The sequence below is a fragment of the Lethenteron reissneri genome, chromosome 29 (assembly GCF_015708825.2).
Source record: "Lethenteron reissneri isolate LAM-NWPU_2019-01 chromosome 29, ASM1570882v1, whole genome shotgun sequence".
Lineage (NCBI taxonomy): Eukaryota > Metazoa > Chordata > Hyperoartia > Petromyzontiformes > Petromyzontidae > Lethenteron > Lethenteron reissneri.
This window is the reverse complement of record NC_083807.1, coordinates 5,799,166-5,824,576: the sequence shown is the minus strand read 5'-3', so window position 1 is coordinate 5,824,576 and position 25,411 is coordinate 5,799,166. Positions and strand designations below refer to the sequence as shown.

The window sequence follows — 25,411 nt, the reverse complement described above, 5'->3', positions numbered from 1 at the left end:
AATTGTTTATTTTTTATTATTATTTCCTTTCTACGTGACTTTACCAAAAGAACCAAGAATAATTATTAAATAAAAAAGGGGCCTAAGGTCATCACGGTACTGAATGAAGCTACAGGCGGCGCGACACCTTCTCACCTCATGCTAGTGGATTGATTTTGAATGGAAACCCTCCTACGAATTTGGTGGTTCCAGGAACCGACGTTAGACCCCCTTAATAAAAAGTCGAGGGGCTAAGCCCAGTGCGCCACTGCGCCAGTTGGTAACTAACGGCACCTCTTTGCCATATAACTGCTACATGTTCTCCGGCCGTACATCTTCGATGTATTAATCGCTAATTAAACAATAACACATCTGGTGTATATACTTTCAGAATATTTTGTTTAATGTCATAATCCCGATGAACACCGCAACAAATTACTAAGTAAATATGATTGTTTATAAGTCATAAATAAATAAGTATTATTCAGGTTGGATTTGAACGCGTGAACTGGCGAATGCCGCCGCCTTGTGGCTACGGTAGAGTATTGCAGTCCGTGCTCATGGCGAGCCCTTTGGTGGCTTATCACAGTGCAGAATTACTGCGATATTTTATTTTAAATTCATTAACTTACATTTCATATGTGGAGACATGCATGACATAACATGTGATACTGTATTGTAACGTATTTGTGTGTCTACTGCATATTAAAGTTTTGGCAGCGTGAGTGACGCTAAAACTAACGTTGCTCCCAGTAATCATTGATCCGTTGAAGTATTAAAATGCATTTTTTTAAAAATACAATAACACATCTTGTATAAATAGTTATAGAATTTTTGTATTGTACGTAACGATGCCCAAAAATACTGCTACAAATGATAAAGTAAAGAAAATAATAGTTTATGAAGTTATTTTTAAAAAAATATATTAGAACGGCGGTTGGATTTGAACCCGTTACCTTTTGACTCCTGATGCCTTGCGGCGAGGTTTGTAAGTACAATATATATAAAAAAACAATAATTTAATTTCGATTTAAAGCTTTCGTCACTGCAGGGATTCATATTCTTGGTTCTTTCGGTAAAGTCACGTAGCAGGGAAATAAAAAATAATAAAAATTAAATAGTACAATTCTTACTATTTCTCACTATTTAATTGTTTATTTTTATTATTATTTCCTTTCTACGTGACTTTACCAAAAGAACCAAGAATAATATTAAATAAAAAAGGGGCCTAAGGTCATCACGGTACTGAATGAAGCTACAGGCGGCGCGACACCTTCTCACCTCATGCTAGTGGATTGATTTTGAATGGAAACCCTCCTACGAATTTGGTGGTTCCCGGAACCGACGTTAGACCCCCTTAATAAAAAGTCGAGGGGCTAAGCCCAGTGCGCCACTGCGCCAGTTGGTAACTAACGGCACCTCTTCGCCATATAACTGCTACATGTTCTCCGGCCGTACATCTTCGATGTATTAATCGCTAATTAAACAATAACACATCTGGTGTATATACTTTCAGAATATTTTGTTTAATGTCATAATCCCGATGAACACCGCAACAAATTACTAAGTAAATATGATTGTTTATAAGTCATAAATTAATAAGTATTATTCAGGTTGGATTTGAACGCGTGACCTGGCGAATGCCGCCGCCTTGTGGCTACGGTAGAGTATTGCAGTCCGTGCTCATGGCGAGCCCTTTGGTGGCTTATCACAGTGCAGAATTACTGTGATATTTTATTTTAAATTCATTAACTTACATTTCATATGTGGAGACATGCATGACATAACATGTGATACTGTATTGTAACGTATTTGTGTGTCTACTGCATATTAAAGTTTTGGCAGCGTGAGTGACGCTAAAACTAACGTTGCTCCCAGTAATCATTGATCCGTTGAAGTATTAAAATGCATTTTTTTAAAAATACAATAACACATATTGTATAAATAGTCATAGAATTTTTGTATTGTACGTAACGATGCCCAAAAATACTGCTACAAATGATAAAGTAAAGAAAATAATAGTTTATGAAGTGAATTTATTTAAATATATTATAACGGCGGTTGGATTTGAACCCGTGACCTTTTGACTCCTGACGGCTTGCGGCGAGGTTTGTAAGTACAGTATGAAAAAAAAACAATAATAATAAAATTTCTATTTAAAGCTTTCGTGACTGCAGGGATTCATATTCTTGGTTTTTTCGGTAAAGTCACGTAGCAGGGAAATAAAAAATAATAAAAATTAAATAGTACAATTCTTACTATTTCTCACTATTTAATTGTTTATTTTTTATTATTTCCTTTCTACGTGACTTTACCAAAAGAACCAAGAATACTAATTAAATAAAATAGGGGCCTAAGGCCATCGCGGTACTGAATGAAGCTACAGGCGGCGCGACACCTTCTCACCTCATGCTAGTGGATTGATTTTGAATGGAAACCCTCCTACGAATTTGGTGGTTCCCGGAACCGACGTTAGACCCCCTTAATAAAAAGTCGAGGGGCTAAGCCCAGTGCGCCACTGCGCCAGTTGGTAACTAACGGCACCTCTTCGCCATATAACTGCTACATGTTCTCCGGCCGTACATCTTCGATGTATTAATCGCTAATTAAACAATAACACATCTGGTGTATATACTTTCAGAATATTTTGTTTAATGTCATAATCCCGATGAACACCGCAACAAATTACTAAGTAAATATGATTGTTTATAAGTCATAAATAAAAAAGTATTATTCAGGTTGGATTTGAACGCGTGACTTGGCGATTGCCGCCACCTTGTGGCTACGGTAGAGTATTGCACTCCGTGCTTAATGTGAGCTCTCTGGTGGCTTATCACAGTGCAGAATTACTGATATTTTATTTTTTATTCATTAACTTACATGTCATATCTGCAGACATGCATGACATAACATGTGATACTGTATTGTAACGTATTTGTGTGTCTACTGCATATTAAAGTTTTGGCAGCGTGAGTGACGCTAAAACTAACGTTGCTCCCAGTAATCATTGATCCGTTGAAGTATTAAAATGCATTTTTTTAAAAATACAATAACACATCTTGTATAAATAGTTATAGAATTTTTGTATTGTACGTAACGATGCCCAAAAATACTGCTACAAATGATAAAGTAAAGAAAATAATAGTTTATGAAGTTATTTTTTAAAAATATATTATAACGGCGGTTGGATTTGAACCCGTTACCTTTTGACTCCTGATGCCTTGCGGCGAGGTTTGTAAGTACAATATATATAAAAAACAATAATTTAATTTCTATTTAAAGCTTTCGTGACTGCAGGGATTCATATTCTTGGTTCTTTCGGTAAAGTCACGTAGCAGGGAAATAAAAAATAATAAAAATTAAATAGTACATTTCTTACTCTTTCTCACTATTTAATTGTTTATTTTTTATTATTTCCTTTCTACGTGACTTTACCAAAAAGAACCAAGAATACTAATTAAATAAAAAAGGGGCCTAAGGCCATCGCGGTACTGAATGAAGCTACAGGCGGCGCGACACCTTCTCACCTCATGCTAGTGGATTGATTTTGAATGGAAACCCTCCTACGAATTTGGTGGTTCCCGGAACCGACGTTAGACCCCCTTAATAAAAAGTCGAGGGGCTAAGCCCAGTGCGCCACTGCGCCAGTTGATAACCAACGGCACCTCTTCGCCATATAACTGCTACATGTTCTCCGGCCGTACATCTTCGATGTATTAATCGCTAGTTAAACAATACCACATCTTGTGTACATACTTTCAGAATATTTCGTTTAATGTCATCATCCCGATGAACACCGCAACAAATTACTAAGTAAAAATGATTGTTTATAAGTCATAAATAAAAAAAAGTATTATTCAGGTTGGATTTGAACGCGTGACCTGGCGAATGCCGCCGCCTTGTGGCTACGGTAGAGTATTGCAGTCCGTGCTCATGGCGAGCCCTTTGGTGGCTTATAACAGTGCAGCATTACTGTGATATTTTATTTTAAATTCATTAACTTACATTTCATATGTGGAGACATGCATGACATAACATGTGATACTGTATTGTAACGTATTTGTGTGTCTACTGCATATTAAAGTTTTGACAGCGTGAGTGACGCTAAAACTAACGTTGCTCCCAGTAATCATTGATCCGTTGAAGTATTAAAATGCATTTTTTTAAATACAATAACACATCTTGTATAAATAGTTATAGATTTTTTGTATTGTACGTAACGATGCCCAAAAATACTGCTACAAATGATAAAGTAAAGAAAATAATAGTTTATGAAGTTATTTTTAAAAAAATATATTATAACGGCGGTTGGATTTGAACCCGTGACCTTTTGACTCCTGACGGCTTGCGGCGAGGTTTGTAAGTACAGTATGAAAAAAAAACAATAATAATAAAATTTCTATTTAAAGCTTTCGTGACTGCAGGGATTCATATTCTTGGTTCTTTCGGTAAAGTCACGTAGCAGGGAAATAAAAAATAATACAATTTAAATAGTACAATTCTTACTATTTCTCACTATTTAATTGTTTATTTTTTATTATTATTTCCTTTCTACGTGACTTTACCAAAAGAACCAAGAATAATTATTAAATAAAAAAGGGGCCTAAGGTCATCACGGTACTGAATGAAGCTACAGGCGGCGCGACACCTTCTCACCTCATGCTAGTGGATTGATTTTGAATGGAAACCCTCCTACGAATTTGGTGGTTCCCGGAACCGACGTTAGACCCCCTTAATAAAAAGTCGAGGGGCTAAGCCCAGTGCGCCACTGCGCCAGTTGATAACTAACGGCACCTCTTCGCCATATAACTGCTACATGTTCTCCGGCCGTACATCTTCGATGTATTAATCGCTAATTAAACAATAACACATCTGGTGTATATACTTTCAGAATATTTTGTTTAATGTCATAATCCCGATGAACACCGCAACAAATTACTAAGTAAATATGATTGTTTATAAGTCATAAATAAATAAGTATTATTCAGGTTGGATTTGAACGCGTGACCTGGCGAATGCCGCCGCCTTGTGGCTACGGTAGAGTATTGCAGTCCGTGCTCATGGCGAGCCCTTTGGTGGCTTATCACAGTGCAGAATTACTGTGATATTTTATTTTAAATTCATTAACTTACATTTCATATGTGGAGACATGCATGACATAACATGTGATACTGTACTGTAACGTATTTGTGTGTCTACTGCACAATAACGTTTTGGAGGCGCGAGTGACGCTAAAAACTAACGTTGCTCCCAGTAATCATTGATCCGTTGAAGTATTAAAATGAATTTTTTTAAATATATATACAATTACACATCCTGTATAAATAGTTCTAGAATTTCTGTATTGTACGTAACGATGCCCAAAAATACTGCTACAAATGACAAAGTAAAGAAAATAATAGTTTATGAAGTGAATTTATTTTCATATATTATAACGGCGGTTGGATTTGAACCCGTGACCTTTTGACTCCTGACGGCTTGCGGCGAAGTTTGTAAGTACAATATATATAAAAAACAATAATTTAATTTCGATTTAAAGCTTTCGTGACTGCATGGATTCATATTCTTGGTTCTTTCGATAAAGTCACGTAGCAGGGAAATAAAAAATAATAAAAATTAAATAGTACATTTCTTACTCTTTCTCACTATTTAATTGTTTATTTTTTTATTATTTCCTTTCTACGTGACTTTACCAAAAGAACCAAGAATACTAATTAAATAAAAAAGGGGCCTAAGGCCATCGCGGTACTGAATGAAGCTACAGGCGGCGCGACACCTTCTCACCTCATGCTAGTGGATTGATTTTGAATGGAAACCCTCCTACGAATTTGGTGGTTCCCGGAACCGGCGTCAGACCCCCTTAATAAAAAGTCGAGGGGCTAAGCCCAGTGCGCCACTGCGCCAGTTGATAACTAACGGCACCTCTTCGCCATATAACTGCTACATGTTCTCTGGCCGTACATCTTCAATGTATTAATCGCTAATTAAACAATAACACATCTGGTGTAGATACTTTGAGAATATTTTGTTTTATGTCATCATCCCGATGAACACCGCAACAAACTACTAAGTAAATATGATTGTTTATAAGTCATAAATAAAAAAGTATTTTTCAGGTTGGATTTGAACGCGTGACTTGGCGACTGCCGCCGCCTTGTGGCTACGGTAGAGTATTGCAGTCCGTGCTCATGGCGAGCCCTTTGGTGGCTTATCATAGTGCAGCATTACTGTGATATTTTATTTTAAATTCATTAACTTACATTTCATATGTGGAGACATACATTACATAACATGTGATACTGTACTAGAACGTATTTGTGTGTCTACTGCACAATAAAGTTTTAGAGGCGCGAGTGACGCAAAAAACTAACGTTGCTCACAGTAATCATTGATCCGTTGAAGTATTAAAATGAAATTTTGTTTAAATACAATAACACACGTTGTATAATAAGTTCTAGAATTTTTGTATTGTACATAACCATGCCGATAAATATTGCTACAAATGACGAAGTAAAGAAAATAATAGTATATGAAGTGATCTTCTTGGTTCTTTCGGTAAAGTCACGTAGATTGGAAATAATAAAATAATAAAAATAAAACATTATTAAATAATTCTCACGACGTTTCGGCCACAACGCAAGCACGTCGTGAGAATTATTTTATTATGTCTTATTTTTATTATTTTATTATTTCCATTCTACGTGACTTTACCGAAAGAACCAAGAAGATGACTCCGTGCAGTCACGAAAGCTTTCAATCGAAATTTATATGAAGTGATGTTTTTTATATATATTATAACGGCGGTTGGATTTGAACCCGTGATCTTTTGACGACTGACGCCTTGCGGCGAGGTTTGTAAGTATATAAAAAAACAAAATTAATCTTGCTTTGAAGCTTTCGTGACTGCAGGAATCCATACTCTTTGGTTCTTTCGGTAAAGTTACGTGGGTAGAAAATAAATCACGACGTTTCGGGTGCAACACATGTGTCCATCATCAGGTGGGAAAGCATGGTCTGCTGCTTAGGCAGACTGTTTAAAATGTTTGAAATGGGTGTAGCTCAAGGATCACTAGTCCCGGCCACTTCTTTTTGACCTTTGAGCTACAATTTTAAAAGGCAAACAATATCCGTCTCAAAATAATTTGAATAAACACTGCACGTAACTTTAGCACTGCTTTGAACTCACCGGATAATTTGAACTGACACATTTTTCTTCCCTGATGAACGATTGATAGCCAAGAGTGAAGAAAGTAGACTGCTGATACTGTCAGAAGTAAGTTTTCAATTAAAAAAGACCAAACATAACCATTAAAGTTACAAAAAAAATTACCAGAGTATTATTGTATCTTGTGTAAATTTAATGGTAGTGAATCTTGCACAAAACGATTTAATCAAACACTTCACTGCATTTCACTGTAGCACTGTATTTAACTCACCTTCAATTACTTCAAAATCACTGCTCTGATACTTTATTTCTTCTGCTTTCACTCGCTGGGGTTGAAATACATTTTAATTCGATACAATATCTGGAAAATCACGGATAAATGTTTATATGTTATCATAATTTAGAAGCAAAAATTAGACTTACCTTTTATTTCAAGTGCTGAAGAAATACATAAAGGCACCAATACCACTTTGTTGCTGCGTATAATTATTTATTTGATAAAATTTCAATAAAGAAGCATCAAATTTTAAGCGAATTTGCGTAAAAAAATGTTTCTTCGCTCGACCTAGGGGAGTGTAAAAATCCACCCGCTCATGATTATTAATGAGGGGGGGCTCTTTTGCAGTGACGTCACGTACGAATGTAGCAGTGTGCTGCGTAGATTTATTTTTGACCGTCACTTTCTGTAAAGAAACGTCATATTTGAAGCGACTTTGCGAAAAAAATATCTCTCTGCTCGACCTTCTTCCGCGTGAGTGTAAAAATCCATTCGCTCATGATTATTTTATTATTAATGACGAGGGGGGGGGGGTGCGGCATGTGGAGGGACGTCACGCGAGTTACACACATTTCTGGGCTATTAAATATGGATTCATAAGCTATTAAACAGTATCTAATCAATCGGTAACATTAAGATAACGTACATTATTGTATTTATTTGTTTTTATATAATTCAAGTACAGCTGGCGTTCAGAGAGGGCACTTGCCAATAACATCTTGTCACACGGTAGCAGTGTGACTGCTGATGAGACCCAAAAGGGCAAAACCAGTTGAGAGTTGTCGACTCGACTTTTAATGATTGAATAACCTGGTGCCGTTTGTAATACATCATCACTGGGGAGACAACTTCAACTGAACTTCATTTTTATTTTCCAGGTAAGGCTCATTGAGCTATATACAGCTCTTTTTCAGAAGCGACCTGGCTCTCACAAATGATAGTCCAACGTACATGCTTATCACGCGGACATTTATAGCAGCCAAATACTCTAAATGTGTGTTCATTTTTAATGAGGGAAAAGCCGGAGGACCCGGAGATAAATCCACCCGATCACAGGGAGAGAGACATGCAGGCATCAATCAGGGTGGTTATCGAACCCATGACCTGCCTACCGGGCGAGGTAGTTGACAAACACACGTTAAATTTCGATTTAAAGATTTCGTGACTGCAGGGATTCATCTTCTTGGTTCTTTCGGTAAAGTCACGTAGAAGGGAAATAATAAAATAATAATAAATCAAACATAATAAAATAATTCTCACCACGTTTCGGCCACAACACAAGCAGCCGTCCTCAGGTGAATAACAGGTCTGTCGGAAATACATTCAGACGCTGTCTTTCCGACAGACCTGTTCTTCACCTGAGGACGGCTGCTTGCCGTCGTCAGGTGAACAAGAAGCCAAACACGGTGCAGAAACAGAAGACCTGTCTCCCAGACAGACCTGGTCTTCACCTGCGGACGGCTGCTTGCGCTGTGGCCGAAACGTCGTGAGAATTATTTTATTATGTATTATTTTTTATTATTTTATTATTTCCCTTCTACGTGACTTTACCGAAAGAACCAAGAAGATAAACACACGTTCATCGGGAAGCGTTCAAGGCTGGCGGGCAGAGGCGGGAGCGCTGGTTGGCTCAGCACCACTGAGCGTGCGCTTCTCTTTCACTGATTGAGCGAGCGGCTCGGAGAAGACAAGGGAGTGTTGCACGCCGCGGGTTTCTCGCGCAGGAATTTTAAACCGTTCAGGTATTTTCCTCCAGGCCAGAAAGCCTCATAAGGGAATGCTGTTTTAAGAGGCAGCCTGTACCTACAAAGATGAAATATATTTCATAATGGTACTATGTAAATGTTTTCATCCTTATCATCATCATACTGCTGTTGATATAATTAAAGATGCGTTAATTTTCCTGTCATTCTGCTATAAACTTTAGATACAAACAATGTGAGCCCCTGTGCACGTGGCCACCTTTCTGCGACCATTTCAAAGAGATGGGCGCTCATGGTCACGTGACTTTCGGGCAATATTAGGGCAACTGTTGCCAGCAACGCATTACACATGGGCAACTGTGGTAACTCTATGGAATAGCATAAAGCAGCAGGGTTCTGTGTAGCCGAGGCAAATGGAGATTGATAAAAGGTGTTTGGCTAACTGGGATTGGTCTAAAGAGTTCACAGTGTTTGGTGGTCACATGACCTCTGATTGGAAATTTCTATCCCATTTGCCCACTAGCGACGAGCAACTATCGGACGCGTGTTGAATAGAACAGCAACGTTGCTTGTAAAATCGAAAATGGTGCGGCAACAACAAAAAATCACTTGCGCATACTACGGTGTGCGAGTGTCGTTTGAGCCAACTGGGATATAATTGGGAATAAAATAAAGCACTCCAATGACTTGGACCTAACCGTTCTGTGACCACCTCTCTCACTTTCCAGATGAAAGCGTCCTCACACGCTCAAGTTGGTTGTAGCCGAGGCAAGGTGACCTCCGGCTATGGCGCCGTCTTTTCCCAGAAGCTGTCGCTGAGGCTGCTGTTGCCACCGCTGCCGCTGAATGTGGCCATGGCACAGCGCGAGAGCGCAGGCCGCGCGTCCATCCTCTCGATGCTGCGGTGCAAGCAGGCGGACATCGCCTAGAACCTCTCCTCCGGATACGGGTGCTTCTGTCACGCCAGATTCCGCCACGCAGAGCCCCTGGATGAACTGGACTTGTGCTGCATGGTGAGGCTTGGCTGGGAATGGGGGGAATGCGTAGAGTGAGGGGGGCACCGACGCTGGGTTCGGGTGATGGATAAAGGCCTCCCCAAACCGGATTTGCCATGGTCTCTCCACAACAATACTCATGATATAGATTTATGTATTATATGATTTTTCATAGAAATTAGGACCCATATCTAAAACATTCTTACCCGGTAAATATCTGGTAGATCACCAGCATTGGTTTAAGCCAGCGTAACTTGTGGTCCAGAGTTTGCTTGTGTTCTACAAATGCTGATTAAATTACGCACTCACAGAATGCCGTGCAGATAATGAGGTGTAAAAAAAAATCATGTGGAGGGAAAGATTGTCTGCTTATTTATTTCATCCATAAGTGGATTAACAAAGAGCTGTAAGAAAGAACATATATTTCTTTGTTTAAGTTCATTTAGTTGTACCGGGTTCTCACCCAGTTGATACTAAAACATCTGCCTGTCTGCCCACATGTTTCTTGGTCCATTCGTCCATCCCCGTGGCTAAAGATGGCCCACTGCTGTGCCCGTGACGTAATCCTCGACTACTGCCAGTCGGAGAGTGGCCTGCAAACGCTCGAGGCCAAACTCAAGGTGCAGCCCTCCTGCAAGACGCACGGACTGCTGACGAAAATGCGGGAGACACCATGGATGAACCCACATTCGCTGAAGAGAACAATGCAGGAGACACTATCAATAAACTCACATTCACTGACAAGAACAATACGAGAGACACTCTGAATGAACTGCTTCTTAACCTATGCCCCCCATCATTCAGCCGTCCTCATCTATCTTTGAGGCTGAAATGTCCACAATGGAGAGGGGCTATGAGATAGGGTTCAAGAGGCACATAGATTTTTAGCAGGCCAAGATTTTGATTTGGGGCTTGTTGCAGAGCTTCACGGTTCGACTCCAGCGGCTACCCCGGTTACTACTGAAGTGACATCTGTCTTCACAGTGGACGTTAAAGTTTCCGTGACGTCATTTGCAATAATGGACCATTGCGTGTGCCAGCGTCACGATCCAAATTTTGCCAAGTAAAAAATACCCGCAAATTACTCAATTGGTATTTATCACAACGAGCATCGCCCCCGACTAATAAAATCTGGTAGGAGCCTTCTGCAAAGAGTCACGAGATGGGGGAAGCTTTCCTGGGCAACCAAGCACACTCATGCAGATAGAGAGCTTTGGAAGAGAAGAGAAATAACTCTTAAGTGTAAATAAACTTTTATTTTATGCAGGAGTGATATCTATATTAACATGCGAATCAAGGACACACCTTACTAATTGGCTGTGGCGGGTTTAACGACCCACTTAGGTTAACACGATCTAACCCAAAAACAGTTTATTAAGGAGCTGGATACTAACTTAGCCGCTCAATATTAAGTTGCTAGTATTTGACTAGAGGTGTCTGAGATACGGTGAGTGATTGCAACACAAAAGGAGGATATTAAATTAATTATTACCACCATGAGGGTGACTCGAGATGTACGCTCATATTCTTAGGGTCTTTCAGTAAAGTCCCGTAGATATTTTCAAAGAAAATTACAAAAAACTACGACGTTTAGATTGCAACACAAGCATTTTTTACATTTTTTTTGAACCTATCTACGTGACTTTACCGAAAGACCCATATAATATGAATTCCTGTGGTCACAAAAGCTTTGAGTCAAGATTTATGTACGTTCATTTTGAGGCACGTGGTGTGGGCAGAGCGGCGGAAATTAGTTGGCTTCGAATTCTTCAGTAAGTCGCTTCAGGCTCTTAAGTGGGAGGCACCGTAGACATCGCGGTGGTACAAGGACGGTGATGACCTCACGACGCATCACGAACGTGGGTGGGGATAAGTGAGGTTATCGTTATCTATGGGACCTTTTTTGTCAGTATCAAAACAATGAAAAATAAGAAGAGGTTTTGTCTTTCCTGGCAATAAAACGCGAGGTGTTAAGATGTCCAAACACCAAAATAGATACAAACTCTTTGGTTCTCTCGGTAAAGTCACGTAGATAGAAAATTAATAATAACCTCTGATAATAATTGCATTGTCCTAAAAACGAATTAGCCTACACCAGAGAACGGCCTTATTTATGGCCTTGTCTCGCCACCAGTGTGAGACCAGAGAACTCCAAAGGGTGAATAGCACAAAGGCAATGGAAGTATCAGAACACTTCTAGCTCGATTCAAAGCTTTCGTGACTGCAGGGATTCATCTTCTTGGTTCTTTCGGTAAAGTCACGTAGAAGGGAAATAATAAAATAATAAAACTAAAACATAATAAAATACAATTCTCACTGTGAGAAATGCTCAGCAAATCTGCAAACCTGTTCCTGGGGGTCGGAGATTGGATCACCGTTTTTTCTCCTACTGATGGTAATAGGTGTGGCGCTGCAGGTTACGTTTTTGATGGAGTTAAATAGGGATTTGTGATCGCGGGCCACTGAGGCAGACTCCATCTCCTCAGCAACCCGCAACCACCACCCATCCTTGCAGCGCCTCACGGCTCTCCGAACCTCCGAGCGAAGGCTGCGGTAAGCCTCCTCATTCTCTGACATGGGATGCTGTAGATGATTAGAGTAGGCCTGTCGCTTTTTCTCAACCATCCTGAGCACCTCCTCTGTCAGCCAGGGTCTCTGGGGAGGTCTGGACCGCTTACCCAAAGCAGCCATTGCAGCTGCATGAGTCACACTCCTAAACCTCGCCCATTTACCCTCGACACCTGGAGGAGTGGGGGAAGATTCCAACACCAGCCATAAGCGATGATGAAATTCTCGCTTGCAACTTTCATCAGCTAACTGAGACCAGGCCACCTTTGGTTGAAATGGGGTCCTGGGTGTACACCTGTAGTGGTGTTAACTACTCGCTGTTCGCAAACTCTGAGAGCGGATCGTAAACAAGGTTCTCCCGCTCAATCAAACGGTCAGGATCAAATGGGGTGAGGTAGGATCCAAACGCCAGATTGGGAAGGACCAATCGGAGGGTTCCGCAAGGTGGCCGGGGATTGGACAACCCGGCCACGAACAGGTATAAAAGCCAGAGCGCTGAGAGCTCTTGGCCAGTTCTGCTACACGAAACCCCAAGTCGGCCGAAGACATCTAAGACCCTGGACCAAGCCCTCCAGCTCTTATCAGGGCTCGGGCTCAGAGTAACCAGTGGTCGGGGAGAGATCCCCTATGTCCAGCCAGAGGACGCTGAGATAGCAGGAAGATTAGATAGCCTGCAAGGCCCGGAGGCTGTGTCTCCTCAGGGTAACGGGTGAGGGGACCATATACCCCTTTGTGTGATAGGGACTGTGTATTAAGACAATAAACAGTGTGTGCCATAAAGAAGTTTAGAAGTCTGTCCTTTACAACACTACACACCCACCACCGGAGTGGAAGAATGGCAGGCATATCTTACAGATGACTAGTCAATTATCAGAGGGAAGATCAGCTCCATGGTAGGTCCTGGTGTCAAGGACATGGGCTCGCATCCGCTGATCATCACTATATCACTATGTAGTCCAGCAGATGTTCTTGCTTGGACCCGGCATGCATCCATGATGTTGTGTGGATGCGCCAATGCCGGAACAGCGTGTTGGTAATTACAAGCCCATGGACTGCACAAAAATCTAGCAGCCTCCTACCGTTGTTAATGAACTGATCTAGCCCATGCCTTCAAATCCAGACCAGGTGCCAGCATCATGACCAACTCGGGAATTGCTGTCACTCAAAAAGATGACTCTATCCCGAGGGGCCACTTTAGCCAGCACCTGTGACAGGAAGTCATAGAAGGCATCTGACTCATCGGCCTTGCCTGCATCCCTCCACGGATGTTTGTCTTCGGTGGGGGCATAAGTAACCACGACCACCACTCCTCAACTCCGGTTGATGGGAAGGCGAGCCCAAAGTAGCCTGGGGCTTACAGCTTCCCACACCTCACCGCCACGCTCCCACGCCCCCTTCATTCTTTTGTTCAGAAGAAGAGCCACACCCTGTCGTTTGGCAGACTCCTGCCCCGAGAAGAGGACTGTCCACCCCTAATAGTGACAGGAGCCAGAGCCGGTCCACTGGACCTACTGAATGCCACAGAAATGTAGGCGGTACCGGTCCAGCTCCCGACAGAGGAGTGGCAGCCTCTCCTCCGCAGTGAGCGTTTTAACATTACACGTGGCCATCCGTAGTGGCTTTTCGTTGTTTCTGGAGGAGCCCCGAGGGCAAATATTCAATGTACTGGCTCCGCCAGATGGGGTTTGGCCAGGAGCTGCATGCGTGTCCGTGTGTGTGTGTTCTGATTTATTGGAATAATTAAGTTCTTCAAACGAAGCCGTTGTGCCGGTGGGTATTACTTTGTCTCACACAACTTCCAAGTTTTTCCGTTTTCTGTTTGGAAGTTAAAAATGAGACTCCCTTTACTTCTTATAGAATTATTGTAATTTTGATTGTAAGTGATTCAAGGTATGTTGTAGCCGGGTTCACAGTATTTCCATCGAGGTTTGATGATTTTTTTTCATGGGGAGATGTTCTTTGCTTGTGTGTGCAAATCTTGCTATCCGTGCTGTGCGAAGACAAAGTCGGTTGGGAGGCTTTTTCTCTATGGAGTACATTCCATCTTGGTTAGGTATGACTGACTTATTTCGCCTTTAATTCTTCTAGATGACCCTTTGTCTACAATCGTACTTATTATTTGATTTGTGTTTATTGAAGATTGATGATTTAGCCTCATTATTGCCACGTATATTCATAGGGTTTTACTAACCTTCGTTCCACTGCCTGTATCCTGGGTTTGTGCTGTTTGTTCTCGAGTTATTATTATTATCTGATATTCCGAGGCTAGGGAATTCGTTTTGGCTTAGGAACGACCCTGACTGCCTTAATTATTCGTTGATGCTTCGGTCAGGTCGCGTAGAAAATTATTAAAGGTAACAATAACATTAGTATTGAATTAATAAATGAGGAGTCATGATCCACTGGTGTAGATTGTAGCCTGGTTTTTTTAATTGGAGTGAGTGTGAGGATCGATAATGTTCGCTTAATCTTTGTTGCTATTTTTTGAACTTTTAACCGTTGTATTAAGGGAAACGAGAGGTAAAATAATTATATATGTCTCGTGGCGCCTACTGCCTGTGTTGTGTGGGGGGCCTTTTGAAGTGGTGGTGAGATCTTAATCCTCATTCGCGACTTCCCCCTCTCTCCTTTGTACCAGGGAGGGGTTTTATTATCTTTGATGGTTCGTCTCCTGCTCTTTGTTGCGAGCGTGTCACGGTAGCTGCTCGTGAGGGGGGATGGGTTCCGTTGTTTGCGCTTCCGAGTGACCCCGCGATTGATTGTATGAAGAAAATATTTGGAAGAATTATTCTTAATATTAATTTAGATAAAGGGGCATATATCCAACAGTTACCATCCCCTCGCACCAGTCCAGAGCCCTAATTTAGCTACTGTGGTGGTCACAGATGCCATGAGGGGAGAGGCCAATCGGAATTGGTCATACCCCCCCACAGCACTATCCACGACAGCGTTGCCACAACAACACACAACAACACACACGCTGTACATAATACCCCTGAAGGTTAACCACACACTTGACAACAGATGTAATTTTTTTGCAGAGTAACAATTACATTTCGCGTTTTAGTCTTTGTAAACACAATGTTATGTAACCTGCTGAACTTAAAATATATATAATGAACTATAAATAACAACAACAATTTACGAGATAAGGCCCACTGAGCTATATAGGTATTTTTCAGAAGCGACCTGGTCATAATGACAGCTCAACAAAGTGGCTTATCACGTGGACATTTATCGCAGCCAAATCCTCTCAACGAATGATGTTGATAATTATAAATGTGGATGGAAAACCCGGAGGACCCGGAGAAAAATACACGCGACCACGAGGAGAGAGACACGCAAACTCTAAATATACTCCAGGCGTCAGGGTCGGGATTGACCCCACGACCGCCTGCATACCAGGCGAGGTAGTTAACATCTCGCCACTGTGGCGATATGTATAGGTATTGTTGCATGTCGCTTAATGTTGTGAAGACAGTGCCATATGAGAAAGACCACCGAAATCTAGAGTAGAGCCAAACAGTCGACATGCCAAATCACTGGGGTCTGCCCTCAAGGGCGACGAGTGGCAGCCATTTATTGGCTTCAATCTATGTTGCCTTGTCGTTGTTGTTTTACTTGCATCCCACTGGGATTTTTGCACAGCGTTGGTGTTAGGTGCTTTTTTCTGGAAGACTTTGCCGTTTTTTCCTGGATTTTCTGTTTGCGCATAGTCACTTTTAGATGTTTTCTTGTTTATATTTTTGTTTGTTGCGGTTGCACCCGATTCAAGAGCCTAATATTTCACAGGGCTATACCAAATAAATGAAACTGAAACTAAACAGTAGCCACAACAACAACCATTTCGGATTACACCCCGGCCAGAAGCCCATGATTTTCACAATTATTATAGTGGCAAAGCACAGCATTCCATTGATGCATAGTGCATGATGCAAATAACCTTGGAAAAGTAGCAACACACTGTGTGTGTGCGATAAAGTTCTCATGGAGAACATGAAACCGTGACGGCCGTGTGTGTAGGTTCGCTTGTTGTTGTCATTACAGCTCTTCACAGCCGATGTGTGATGCTTTTGGTTAAAAAAAGGTGTAAAAATGGAGGGAGGGTATAAAGATGGCTATAAAACTAACATCATCCAAGCCCTTGCTGGACACGGTTATTTTTGGTAATGATTCTCCGCTGGTCTTCCACTGCGTTTGTACCAACTACAGAAGAATGAAGATTGCACTTCGTAGTTTCACCCCGTAGGTTTGTTGCCATGGTTGCACTGCTGAGTAGAAAGGAAACTTCATCACTCTCCCAAGAAAAAAGAATGCCCCCCTTCTAAACCCAATTGCGACGAGATGATATTGAGGCTGCACGACCATGTATTTATATGTACCATGTATCATGCAGCAGTGGCCATGTGGACTGGGCCACCTGAGTTCGATACCCAGCACCCACGGCTTACATCAGTGGCGAGAAATGTCCTCATTACCGGCTGCGATGTTATATTGGTATATGTCTGCAACCCCCAAACTTCTCAATAAACTATACCCGTGTGTGTAACACAGATCGTAACACGTGGAATCGACAATGCATGCCTGAATCAAAATCGGCATCAATGAGTAAATTACTTGGCTCATTTAAAGCAATCATTATTTAGTAAGAAAGCCTTATTCCACGAGTGCTTTGCGAACAGGTTTTGTGAAAAAAAATATTAATACCAACGTAGGAGTCGAACAGGTTTTGTGGAAAAAAATATTAATATCAACGTAGGAGTCGAGACTTCGAAACTTGCCAGGAACATGTTCTTTAGTATATATATTTTTTATTTTATAACGGTGTTATTCAACGGTTTTATTTAACTTCACTCCTATGTTGGTCGTGATCAAATCTTGTAATCAAAATTTAGTCTACTTCCTGTTGTCCAATTAATTCCAAATTTTGCACACGTACTCAGATCCGGAGACAATTCATGCCTGTCGTCAGCAATTATTCAATTAATTGGCTCTTTGAAATCAATAAAAACATTTGTATGGACGATCTTGATTTGAAGCTTTCGTGACTGCAGGAATCCATACTCTTTGGTTCTTTCGGTAAAGTAACATAGGTAGAAATCAATAGATCACGACGTTTCGATCGCAACACAAGCGACCCACAGGCGAACGTCTTCACCTTCACCTGAAGACGGTCGCTTGTGTTGCGATCGAAACGTCGTGATCTATTAATTTTTTATCTACGTGACTTTACCGAAAGAACCAAAGAGTTTGTATGGACGCCTTATTAAATATATATTTGTGTAGGTCACACAAATATATAGATTGAGCGAGCGGCTCGGAGAAGACAAGGGAGTGTTGCACGCCGCGGGTTTCTCGCGCAGGAATTTTAAACCGTTCAGGTATTTTCCTCCAGGCCAGAAAGCCTCATAAGGGAATGCTGTTTTAAGAGGCAGCCTGTACCTACAAAGATGAAATATATTTCATAATGGTACTATGTAAATGTTTTCATCCTTATCATCATCATACTGCTGTTGATATAATTAAAGATGCGTTAATTTTCCTGTCATTCTGCTATAAACTTTAGATACAAACAATGTGAGCCCCTGTGCACGTGGCCACCTTTCTGCGACCATTTCAAAGAGATGGGCGCTCATGGTCACGTGACTTTCGGGCAATATTAGGGCAACTGTTGCCAGCAACGCATTACACATGGGCAACTGTGGTAACTCTATGGAATAGCATAAAGCAGCAGGGTTCTGTGTAGCCGAGGCAAATGGAGATTGATAAAAGGTGTTTGGCTAACTGGGATTGGTCTAAAGAGTTCACAGTGTTTGGTGGTCACATGACCTCTGATTGGAAATTTCTATCCCATTTGCCCACTAGCGACGAGCAACTATCGGACGCGTGTTGAATAGAACAGCAACGTTGCTTGTAAAATCGAAAATGGTGCGGCAACAACAAAAAATCACTTGCGCATACTACGGTGTGCGAGTGTCGTTTGAGCCAACTGGGATATAATTGGGAATAAAATAAAGCACTCCAATGACTTGGACCTAACCGTTCTGTGACCACCTCTCTCACTTTCCAGATGAAAGCGTCCTCACACGCTCAAGTTGGTTGTAGCCGAGGCAAGGTGACCTCCGGCTATGGCGCCGTCTTTTCCCAGAAGCTGTCGCTGAGGCTGCTGTTGCCACCGCTGCCGCTGAATGTGGCCATGGCACAGCGCGAGAGCGCAGGCCGCGCGTCCATCCTCTCGATGCTGCGGTGCAAGCAGGCGGACATCGCCTAGAACCTCTCCTCCGGATACGGGTGCTTCTGTCACGCCAGATTCCGCCACGCAGAGCCCCTGGATGAACTGGACTTGTGCTGCATGGTGAGGCTTGGCTGGGAATGGGGGGAATGCGTAGAGTGAGGGGGGCACCGACGCTGGGTTCGGGTGATGGATAAAGGCCTCCCCAAACCGGATTTGCCATGGTCTCTCCACAACAATACTCATGATATAGATTTATGTATTATATGATTTTTCATAGAAATTAGGACCCATATCTAAAACATTCTTACCCGGTAAATATCTGGTAGATCACCAGCATTGGTTTAAGCCAGCGTAACTTGTGGTCCAGAGTTTGCTTGTGTTCTACAAATGCTGATTAAATTACGCACTCACAGAATGCCGTGCAGATAATGAGGTGTAAAAAAAAATCATGTGGAGGGAAAGATTGTCTGCTTATTTATTTCATCCATAAGTGGATTAACAAAGAGCTGTAAGAAAGAACATATATTTCTTTGTTTAAGTTCATTTAGTTGTACCGGGTTCTCACCCAGTTGATACTAAAACATCTGCCTGTCTGCCCACATGTTTCTTGGTCCATTCGTCCATCCCCGTGGCTAAAGATGGCCCACTGCTGTGCCCGTGACGTAATCCTCGACTACTGCCAGTCGGAGAGTGGCCTGCAAACGCTCGAGGCCAAACTCAAGGTGCAGCCCTCCTGCAAGACGCACGGACTGCTGACGAAAATGCGGGAGACACCATGGATGAACCCACATTCGCTGAAGAGAACAATGCAGGAGACACTATCAATAAACTCACATTCACTGACAAGAACAATACGAGAGACACTCTGAATGAACTGCTTCTTAACCTATGCCCCCCATCATTCAGCCGTCCTCATCTATCTTTGAGGCTGAAATGTCCACAATGGAGAGGGGCTATGAGATAGGGTTCAAGAGGCACATAGATTTTTAGCAGGCCAAGATTTTGATTTGGGGCTTGTTGCAGAGCTTCACGGTTCGACTCCAGCGGCTACCCCGGTTACTACTGAAGTGACATCTGTCTTCACAGTGGACGTTAAAGTTTCCGTGACGTCATTTGCAATAATGGACCATTGCGTGTGCCAGCGTCACGATCCAAATTTTGCCAAGTAAAAAATACCCGCAAATTACTCAATTGGTATTTATCACAACGAGCATCGCCCCCGACTAATAAAATCTGGTAGGAGCCTTCTGCAAAGAGTCACGAGATGGGGGAAGCTTTCCTGGGCAACCAAGCACACTCATGCAGATAGAGAGCTTTGGAAGAGAAGAGAAATAACTCTTAAGTGTAAATAAACTTTTATTTTATGCAGGAGTGATATCTATATTAACATGCGAATCAAGGACACACCTTACTAATTGGCTGTGGCGGGTTTAACGACCCACTTAGGTTAACACGATCTAACCCAAAAACAGTTTATTAAGGAGCTGGATACTAACTTAGCCGCTCAATATTAAGTTGCTAGTATTTGACTAGAGGTGTCTGAGATACGGTGAGTGATTGCAACACAAAAGGAGGATATTAAATTAATTATTACCACCATGAGGGTGACTCGAGATGTACGCTCATATTCTTAGGGTCTTTCAGTAAAGTCCCGTAGATATTTTCAAAGAAAATTACAAAAAACTACGACGTTTAGATTGCAACACAAGCATTTTTTACATTTTTTTTGAACCTATCTACGTGACTTTACCGAAAGACCCATATAATATGAATTCCTGTGGTCACAAAAGCTTTGAGTCAAGATTTATGTACGTTCATTTTGAGGCACGTGGTGTGGGCAGAGCGGCGGAAATTAGTTGGCTTCGAATTCTTCAGTAAGTCGCTTCAGGCTCTTAAGTGGGAGGCACCGTAGACATCGCGGTGGTACAAGGACGGTGATGACCTCACGACGCATCACGAACGTGGGTGGGGATAAGTGAGGTTATCGTTATCTATGGGACCTTTTTTGTCAGTATCAAAACAATGAAAAATAAGAAGAGGTTTTGTCTTTCCTGGCAATAAAACGCGAGGTGTTAAGATGTCCAAACACCAAAATAGATACAAACTCTTTGGTTCTCTCGGTAAAGTCACGTAGATAGAAAATTAATAATAACCTCTGATAATAATTGCATTGTCCTAAAAACGAATTAGCCTACACCAGAGAACGGCCTTATTTATGGCCTTGTCTCGCCACCAGTGTGAGACCAGAGAACTCCAAAGGGTGAATAGCACAAAGGCAATGGAAGTATCAGAACACTTCTAGCTCGATTCAAAGCTTTCGTGACTGCAGGGATTCATCTTCTTGGTTCTTTCGGTAAAGTCACGTAGAAGGGAAATAATAAAATAATAAAACTAAAACATAATAAAATACAATTCTCACTGTGAGAAATGCTCAGCAAATCTGCAAACCTGTTCCTGGGGGTCGGAGATTGGATCACCGTTTTTTCTCCTACTGATGGTAATAGGTGTGGCGCTGCAGGTTACGTTTTTGATGGAGTTAAATAGGGATTTGTGATCGCGGGCCACTGAGGCAGACTCCATCTCCTCAGCAACCCGCAACCACCACCCATCCTTGCAGCGCCTCACGGCTCTCCGAACCTCCGAGCGAAGGCTGCGGTAAGCCTCCTCATTCTCTGACATGGGATGCTGTAGATGATTAGAGTAGGCCTGTCGCTTTTTCTCAACCATCCTGAGCACCTCCTCTGTCAGCCAGGGTCTCTGGGGAGGTCTGGACCGCTTACCCAAAGCAGCCATTGCAGCTGCATGAGTCACACTCCTAAACCTCGCCCATTTACCCTCGACACCTGGAGGAGTGGGGGAAGATTCCAACACCAGCCATAAGCGATGATGAAATTCTCGCTTGCAACTTTCATCAGCTAACTGAGACCAGGCCACCTTTGGTTGAAATGGGGTCCTGGGTGTACACCTGTAGTGGTGTTAACTACTCGCTGTTCGCAAACTCTGAGAGCGGATCGTAAACAAGGTTCTCCCGCTCAATCAAACGGTCAGGATCAAATGGGGTGAGGTAGGATCCAAACGCCAGATTGGGAAGGACCAATCGGAGGGTTCCGCAAGGTGGCCGGGGATTGGACAACCCGGCCACGAACAGGTATAAAAGCCAGAGCGCTGAGAGCTCTTGGCCAGTTCTGCTACACGAAACCCCAAGTCGGCCGAAGACATCTAAGACCCTGGACCAAGCCCTCCAGCTCTTATCAGGGCTCGGGCTCAGAGTAACCAGTGGTCGGGGAGAGATCCCCTATGTCCAGCCAGAGGACGCTGAGATAGCAGGAAGATTAGATAGCCTGCAAGGCCCGGAGGCTGTGTCTCCTCAGGGTAACGGGTGAGGGGACCATATACCCCTTTGTGTGATAGGGACTGTGTATTAAGACAATAAACAGTGTGTGCCATAAAGAAGTTTAGAAGTCTGTCCTTTACAACACTACACACCCACCACCGGAGTGGAAGAATGGCAGGCATATCTTACAGATGACTAGTCAATTATCAGAGGGAAGATCAGCTCCATGGTAGGTCCTGGTGTCAAGGACATGGGCTCGCATCCGCTGATCATCACTATATCACTATGTAGTCCAGCAGATGTTCTTGCTTGGACCCGGCATGCATCCATGATGTTGTGTGGATGCGCCAATGCCGGAACAGCGTGTTGGTAATTACAAGCCCATGGACTGCACAAAAATCTAGCAGCCTCCTACCGTTGTTAATGAACTGATCTAGCCCATGCCTTCAAATCCAGACCAGGTGCCAGCATCATGACCAACTCGGGAATTGCTGTCACTCAAAAAGATGACTCTATCCCGAGGGGCCACTTTAGCCAGCACCTGTGACAGGAAGTCATAGAAGGCATCTGACTCATCGGCCTTGCCTGCATCCCTCCACGGATGTTTGTCTTCGGTGGGGGCATAAGTAACCACGACCACCACTCCTCAACTCCGGTTGATGGGAAGGCGAGCCCAAAGTAGCCTGGGGCTTACAGCTTCCCACACCTCACCGCCACGCTCCCACGCCCCCTTCATTCTTTTGTTCAGAAGAAGAGCCACACCCTGTCGTTTGGCAGACTCCTGCCCCGAGAAGAGGACTGTCCACCCCTAATAGTGACAGGAGCCAGAGCCGGTCCACTGGACCTACTGAATGCCACAGAAATGTAGGCGGTACCGGTCCAGCTCCCGACAGAGGAGTGGCAGCCTCTCCTCCGCAGTGAGCGTTTTAACATTACACGTGGCCATCCGTAGTGGCTTTTCGTTGTTTCTGGAGGAGCCCCGAGGGCAAATATTCAATGTACTGGCTCCGCCAGATGGGGTTTGGCCAGGAGCTGCATGCGTGTCCGTGTGTGTGTGTTCTGATTTATTGGAATAATTAAGTTCTTCAAACGAAGCCGTTGTGCCGGTGGGTATTACTTTGTCTCACACAACTTCCAAGTTTTTCCGTTTTCTGTTTGGAAGTTAAAAATGAGACTCCCTTTACTTCTTATAGAATTATTGTAATTTTGATTGTAAGTGATTCAAGGTATGTTGTAGCCGGGTTCACAGTATTTCCATCGAGGTTTGATGATTTTTTTTCATGGGGAGATGTTCTTTGCTTGTGTGTGCAAATCTTGCTATCCGTGCTGTGCGAAGACAAAGTCGGTTGGGAGGCTTTTTCTCTATGGAGTACATTCCATCTTGGTTAGGTATGACTGACTTATTTCGCCTTTAATTCTTCTAGATGACCCTTTGTCTACAATCGTACTTATTATTTGATTTGTGTTTATTGAAGATTGATGATTTAGCCTCATTATTGCCACGTATATTCATAGGGTTTTACTAACCTTCGTTCCACTGCCTGTATCCTGGGTTTGTGCTGTTTGTTCTCGAGTTATTATTATTATCTGATATTCCGAGGCTAGGGAATTCGTTTTGGCTTAGGAACGACCCTGACTGCCTTAATTATTCGTTGATGCTTCGGTCAGGTCGCGTAGAAAATTATTAAAGGTAACAATAACATTAGTATTGAATTAATAAATGAGGAGTCATGATCCACTGGTGTAGATTGTAGCCTGGTTTTTTTAATTGGAGTGAGTGTGAGGATCGATAATGTTCGCTTAATCTTTGTTGCTATTTTTTGAACTTTTAACCGTTGTATTAAGGGAAACGAGAGGTAAAATAATTATATATGTCTCGTGGCGCCTACTGCCTGTGTTGTGTGGGGGGCCTTTTGAAGTGGTGGTGAGATCTTAATCCTCATTCGCGACTTCCCCCTCTCTCCTTTGTACCAGGGAGGGGTTTTATTATCTTTGATGGTTCGTCTCCTGCTCTTTGTTGCGAGCGTGTCACGGTAGCTGCTCGTGAGGGGGGATGGGTTCCGTTGTTTGCGCTTCCGAGTGACCCCGCGATTGATTGTATGAAGAAAATATTTGGAAGAATTATTCTTAATATTAATTTAGATAAAGGGGCATATATCCAACAGTTACCATCCCCTCGCACCAGTCCAGAGCCCTAATTTAGCTACTGTGGTGGTCACAGATGCCATGAGGGGAGAGGCCAATCGGAATTGGTCATACCCCCCCACAGCACTATCCACGACAGCGTTGCCACAACAACACACAACAACACACACGCTGTACATAATACCCCTGAAGGTTAACCACACACTTGACAACAGATGTAATTTTTTTGCAGAGTAACAATTACATTTCGCGTTTTAGTCTTTGTAAACACAATGTTATGTAACCTGCTGAACTTAAAATATATATAATGAACTATAAATAACAACAACAATTTACGAGATAAGGCCCACTGAGCTATATAGGTATTTTTCAGAAGCGACCTGGTCATAATGACAGCTCAACAAAGTGGCTTATCACGTGGACATTTATCGCAGCCAAATCCTCTCAACGAATGATGTTGATAATTATAAATGTGGATGGAAAACCCGGAGGACCCGGAGAAAAATACACGCGACCACGAGGAGAGAGACACGCAAACTCTAAATATACTCCAGGCGTCAGGGTCGGGATTGACCCCACGACCGCCTGCATACCAGGCGAGGTAGTTAACATCTCGCCACTGTGGCGATATGTATAGGTATTGTTGCATGTCGCTTAATGTTGTGAAGACAGTGCCATATGAGAAAGACCACCGAAATCTAGAGTAGAGCCAAACAGTCGACATGCCAAATCACTGGGGTCTGCCCTCAAGGGCGACGAGTGGCAGCCATTTATTGGCTTCAATCTATGTTGCCTTGTCGTTGTTGTTTTACTTGCATCCCACTGGGATTTTTGCACAGCGTTGGTGTTAGGTGCTTTTTTCTGGAAGACTTTGCCGTTTTTTCCTGGATTTTCTGTTTGCGCATAGTCACTTTTAGATGTTTTCTTGTTTATATTTTTGTTTGTTGCGGTTGCACCCGATTCAAGAGCCTAATATTTCACAGGGCTATACCAAATAAATGAAACTGAAA

General features: G+C 42.5%; 2 long non-coding RNA genes across 2 annotated transcripts; both read left to right on the top strand.

The window, feature by feature from the left end:
• The first annotated feature begins 6,601 nt into the window (after positions 1-6,601).
• Positions 6,602-14,139, top strand: LOC133349204 (uncharacterized). The gene is made up of 4 exons (XR_009755912.1): positions 6,602-7,252; positions 8,979-9,163; positions 9,853-10,137; positions 10,656-14,139. It is a non-coding gene; the product is annotated as an uncharacterized LOC133349204 (long non-coding RNA).
• Positions 14,140-18,003: 3,864 nt separating this feature from the next.
• Positions 18,004-23,044, top strand: LOC133349203 (uncharacterized). Its single transcript, XR_009755911.1, has 3 exons — positions 18,004-18,068; positions 18,758-19,042; positions 19,561-23,044. It is a non-coding gene; the product is annotated as an uncharacterized LOC133349203 (long non-coding RNA).
• The last annotated feature ends 2,367 nt before the right edge of the window (positions 23,045-25,411 follow it).